This window comes from Microtus oregoni, unplaced genomic scaffold (assembly GCF_018167655.1).
Source record: "Microtus oregoni isolate MIOR12 unplaced genomic scaffold, Mior012 000032F_ref0000030, whole genome shotgun sequence".
NCBI classification, from domain to species: Eukaryota; Metazoa; Chordata; class Mammalia; order Rodentia; family Cricetidae; genus Microtus; species Microtus oregoni.
The window spans coordinates 21,538,686-21,544,984 of NW_024543091.1; positions in this window are offsets into that span (position 1 = coordinate 21,538,686).

Here is a 6,299-nt window from a genome sequence, read left to right on the forward strand (position 1 = left end):
CGGCAGCAAAGCTACAGTACTGAGAACATTCAAATACTAGAAATAGAAAAATCACCCTATCGCCGGCCTGGTCTTTAAATTCTCTAGCCAATCAGGGGTGGGGGCGTGGCCATGGGAGGGCCTTTCCTGGGCTTTTGACTCTGAGCTTATCTTGTTGGAGTAGCACGCGTTTTGGAGTTACCCGAGTGGGCGTGGTGGGGTAGGAAAGTGACTGCGGCTGCGCCGCGCGAGGCGTACTGTCACCCAAAGCGGCTCTGAAGATTTGAGAAGCCTTCTATTAACACTCTCCTGTTCTGTGACGTGCTTTAAGGAAAATCTCCCTCGTCCTTTGCACACCCTGAACCCACCCACAGAACCATTGTAGTCTTCAGGGCAGGCCATTCACTTGCCAGCCAAGTCTGCTTCCTTGTTCCCTAATTTTTTTCACTCTTCTCTGCCCTCCTAAGAATTATTCTATACACTTATCTCTTTTGGATAAAGACTTTTAAGACCAGTGTCAGGTGTCAAGAGGGTAGCCAGCAACTCCTTGTCTTCAGGGAATTCTTATTCCTCTTGTTGCACTCAGAGAATTTAATCTTTTTCAGTTGGGGTCTTGCTACATTGTGTAGGCTGGTCTTGAATTCCAGGGTTTAATGGATCCTCCTTCTTCAGGCCCCTAAGAAACTGTGACTACAGGCACCTGACACGATCCAGTTTTGAAAACTTACTTTTAATTATTATTTTTCCCTCACTGAAGTTTGAAATTACATAGCTGGAAGGGATCTTCTAGGTGAGTCAAGCCACTTCATTTTACAGATAATGACAACCACTAACAGACTAAACTGCCCCCTTTCCTCTCCCTCCCCCTTTCAGGATATCATGTATCTAATGCTGACCTCAAACTTCTCAAAGTTGCTACTTGCAGGGACATGACACTGGGTTTCTAATCTTTCTGCGTCCATCTAAATGTGACCTCATACATCCACCACCATGACCAGCTAGTTAGGAGGTGCAACATGTACAACCACAGTTACATTCTACATGCAAAACTGTTTCTTCTTAGCCGGGCGATGGTGGCGCACGCCTTTAATCCCAGCACTCGGGAGGCAGAGGCAGGCGGATCTCTGTGAGTTCGAGGCCAGCCTGGTCTACAAGAGCTAGTTCCAGGACAGGCTCCAAAGCCACAAAGAAACCCTGTCTCGAAAAACCAAAAAAAAAAAAAAAAAAACCTGTTTCTTCTTTATGTGTATGAATGTTTTGCCTGCTTATGCGCCACTTGGGTACCTGTCGAATGCCTTGAAACTGATGGTTGGGAGCCACCATATGAGTTCTGGAAATTGAACCTAGGTCCCATGCAAAACCAACATGTGGGGCTGGAGAGATGACTCAGAGGTTAAGATTACTAGTTGCTCTTCCAGAGGTTCAGAGTTCAATTCCCAGCACATTGTGACTCAGCCATCTACAGTAAGATTTGGTGCCCTCTTCTGGCATGTAGGCATACATCCCAGAACACTATATACATAATAAATAAATTTAAAAAACCAAAATGTGTTCTTTACTATTGAGCCATCTCTCCAACCCTCAAAACTTTTTCATCAGAACTGGAGAAACAGCTCAGAGGTTAAAAGTACTTGTTCTCAGCATTTACATATTGGTTCACAACCTTCTGTTCCAAGGAATCCAACATCCTCTGTACACATACAAGCATGTAGGAAAAGCACTCATATACACATATATAATTAAATAAATATTAAAAATTTAAAAGACTTTTTCACCATCTCACATAGAAGCTTTATACCTACTGAAACAAAATTTGCAATTTTTTATTCTCGGACCCTGGTACTCAAACATTTTATTATGAAAATATTCAAGCAAATACAAAGCAAAAAGGTTAAAAGAATTTTACAAGCGGTGACCCATCAGGAAAGGGCACCTGCCACCAAACCTGACAACCTGAATTGATCCCAGGGACCGATATGGTTGAAGGAGAGAACTAACCCTCCTAAGTTGTCCTTTGACCTCCACATTTGCACCCCCCTATCCCCACAATTGTAATTTTGTTTTTTAAAATTTATTTATTTATTATGCATACAATATTCTGTCTGTGTGCCTGCAGACCAGAAGGGGGCACCAGATCTCGTTACAGATGGTTGTGAGCCACCATGTGGTTGCTGGGAATTGAACTCAGGACCTTTGGAAGAGCAGGCAATGCTCTTAACCTTTGAGCCATCTCTCCAGCCCTGTAATTTTTTTTTTTTTTTTTTTTTTTTTTTTTTTTAACAGAACTTGCCTCAAGTTTATTTGTAAAAACAGCATAAGGTCCTGAACATCTGCAAACTGTGTAGGTGTTCACACCAGTCCATCTGTCTTCACACTGGCAGACTGCGACCTTTTTTATGGGGCCTTCACAGGGGCCTGGGCACCTTTGGGAGCCTGAGCTGCAGCTGAGGCCTCTGCCTTGGCTTGAACCTTGGGCTTTGTTTTTTGGAGCCTACGACCCCTGGCCATGTAGCTTCTAATCTTCTTCCCAAGCTTGGGGTGAGCAATTAAAGCCAGACGGGTGAGTTTGCGGGTGGGGCCCTTTGGCACCTTGGGCTTCACCACCTGGGGCTTCACCAGGGCCTTGATGGCCTCCGCACGTGCGCTCATGGCCTTTGCATTATTTGCCTGCATCTTTTTCAGGCCTTTCTTGTTGTGCTTCTTGGCAAAGCGCATGTTCCTCAGGAACTTGGGGTCAACCCCCTTGAGAGATTCGTATCTTTGTGACCGGGGTTTCTTGATGCCATTTCTGTGCCATTTCCGGGACTGGTTGTGTGTGGTGTGGTTCTTGGACTTGGCCATGGCTGGACGGTAATCGGCGGCTCCCGAAGCGCCTGCGACCGGAAGAGAAAGAGAAGCTGTAATTTTGTTTTTGAGACAGGATTTCTCTGTGTAACAGCCCTGGCTGTCCTGGAACTCACTCTGTAGACCAGGCTAGCCTTGAACTCAAGAGAGATCCTCCTGCCTTTGCTGCCTGAGAGTTGTGATTAAAGGCCTGTGCCACCATAGCCCGGCTGTTTGTTTGTTTGTTTTAACTATTAGATTGACGCATTTTATTTTGTGTGTGTGTTTTGCCTGAATGTGTACCATGTGTCTGCTGAGGTCAGAAGAGGGCTTTGGATCACCTGGAACTAGAGTTACAGATGGTTGTGAGCCACCTTGTGGGTGCTCTAAATGGAACCCAGGTCCTCTGTAAACCATTGCTCCAATCCAATCATCTGAGTTTTCTGACTTGTAGTTTAATGTCTTTTAAATAAGCACGTGGGCAAGGAATTCTGGGATATTCTAGGTACTATTCGGTATTATTTGAACGTGTTAGACAATTTTCCCACCTAAGTTTTTGTAAAAGCAACAACATCGAGTCCTTGTAGCAAAGGAAACCCCAGAGCTCAATTTGGTCACTGTGGAGAATTAACGTTCCTTGGATTCGCCCTCCTGCCCGCCCTAGCTTGGCAGTTCTGTCATTTAGGTCTTGATTGACGGACGCGAGGGGCGGAACCAGAGGAAGCCCTCAGATCTGCGGTCCAACTTCCTTCTTTGCGCTTTGGGTTGTAATGCGCATCTGCGAGGCTCGACTTGCTGCTAGGGCTGAGGTCAGTTTCGAGGGAGGCACAAAGCTGCTTTTGAATTTCCTTTTGTTAACCCCAGTCCAGGGTTGGAGGCACACACTTGAAGGGAGGGGTTTCTCCCTTATAAAATTTCCTCTTGTAGAACTCTTTCCAGGTTTTACCCGTTCTCTCCCACAGCAAGGTCCCAGTCCGCTCTAAAGAAACAACTGTAACTTTAGCAAAGGGCTCAAGTGATCCTAACGAGAGCCCCACCCCTCCGAGACCTTAGGATCCTTTCTATCCAAGTCTTTGCCTTCCCTCTTCTGAAATCCGAAGCTTGCGAAGTGTGATTAGAAGAGATGAACGAGTACAGAATATTAATTTTATGATTTTTGTAGGTTCCAGAGCCCAAACCAGGCACAGTGGCTCATGCCTCCCTAATCGCCCTTCAGACACTGAGGTAGAAGCTAGGCTAGGGTGTGAGACCCAATTTCAAAAGCAAAGCCCACACACACATAAACACAATCCCCAAACAGAGTAGGACCTCACTTTGTACAGCTTCTCCCCTTCCCTTCCCCTACAACCTCTGCCTTTTGCCCCCTTCTCCCCTCTCCCATACACACCTCTGTCCCTGTCTCTTTAATTTAATGACTTAATTCCCATTTGCTGACTACCAATATCTTACCCGAGCTTGCCCATCTTCACTCAGCTTTCTGATATATCTTGATGCAAAACACCAATAGGCATGGCAAACTCACTTTCTCCAGAATAGAGCTTTTTTGTCTTCTCCACTGCTCCCGAACATACCTGCTTTTCTCCTGCCTTCATCCACTAAAATAGCACTAACATTTGGGGCTCCAGTTGAAAACCTACACCCTATCTTTGATGCCCTCCTCACCTACCACTGAAACTTGATCTCCCTCCAAAATGTATTTAGAGTCTATTAATTTCCTCCTATTCTCATTCCTCATCCTGTGGTTAGAAGGCATCACCCTGACCCTGAATTACAACAACAGTCTCCCAGCTACTTGGAGTCCCAATTTCCACCCTTACAACAACCCATTCTCTAAGTAGCAGCAAGCAGTGTTGTTTGGAGACAGGGTTTCTCTGTGTGGCTCTGGCTGTCCTGGAACTAGCTCTGTAGACCAGACTGGCCTCGAACTCACAGAGATCCACCTGCCTCTGCCTCCCGAGTGCTGGAATTAAAAGCCTAGCACAAGTGGGATTTGCTTTTGAGTTGTTTATTTTCCTGTTTAAGGAATTTCATGCAGGGCAGAATGTTTCAATCTTGGAGGAAGCTTTTATTCAACACTGGGGTACTGGCGCATTGTTTTCTTCGTCCTTCAAAAAATTAAATTAATTTATTATTTTATGCGTAGGAGTGTTTTGCCTGCAGGTGTCTGAGGCCAGAAGAGGGCCTTAGATCTTCCTGGCACTGGAGTTACAGACAGTTGCGAGCCACTGTGTGGGTGCTGATAATCAAACCTGGGTCCTCTGGAAGAGCAGCAAGTGCTCCTAACCAATGAGACATCATCTCACTAACCCTCTCCACCCTCCAGTCCTAGAAATGAGCGGCTGTGTGCTCCACCCTCTTCCATGAAGAGCTGAAAAAGACCCAGGAGCCCAAAGGCCAGCAGAGGGCAGTGAAAGAGAAGCTTGAGCAACTGGCCTCGTAGCTGAGGCTCTCGCAGCTGGAGTCAAAGGAGGTCACCACTGATCCATCCCGCACGCACAAAATCCTAGGTGCTGTAGCATGGGTCACATCTGAACAAGAACGCTCGTATGTGTGTGTGTGTGTGTGCGTGCGTGCTGACGGATGTAGCAGTCACCCTCCAGGCCTGTTTCCCCAATATAAAATGAAAGTGCATGACAGAATTGGAAGGCTCTCCCGCTGGTTCCTTCACCCCACTCTCCAGCAACGTGGTCAGTTCAGGGCTGGAAGGAGGAAGGGTGATGAAGACAACTTGAGAACCAAGAGGGGGTTGGACGAGGTTGAGAAGCGATATGGGAGTTTGGGATTTCAGAGAGGCAAAGGCAGACCCCTCGACTCTGCTCATAAACCCCAAGCTCATGGCCGGGGCCTCACCCATAAGTTTCCACAGACTAGAAACCATCGCCACTACTCCGACTTCGGAGAGGAAAGAGGAGGCGCACGCCTTTAATCCCAGCACTTGCGAAGCAGAGGCCGGCGGATCTTTGTGAGTTCGAGGCCAGCCTGGTCTAAAAAGTGAGTTCCAGGACAACCAGGACTGTTACACAGAGAAACTCAGTTTCAAACCCTCCCACCCCCACTCCAAAAAAAAAAAAAAATAAGGAAAGAGGAAGGACCTCTTTGTGCACTCATTTCTGAACTGCTGGATCCAGTCCCGCAACCCGGGCCCACTCGGTTAGGCAACCTCAAAGGGATAAACCACCCACCGCCTCCCAGGCTTGCTCTGCCAGCCGCGCCCCCGCCCCGCCTCCGCTCTGCCCCACCCCGCCCGCATCCCTCTCCTCCGCCTCTGGGCCGGAAGCCCCCTCCCCCTCCGTATCCCCCATATCCCCAGTCTGTACCCCCTCCCAGTCCCTCTCCCTGCCTGGGTCCGGGAAACCTCTCTCCGCCCTCTTCCTGCTACTTCAGCTCCGCCGGGTTCTTCCGTCCATTCCGAGAGCTCAAGACCAGCCCCTCCCAGGATCCTCCCCGGCCCCGCCCCTGCACCCCCACCCGGCCACGCTCCTCCACTGAGCTGGGGG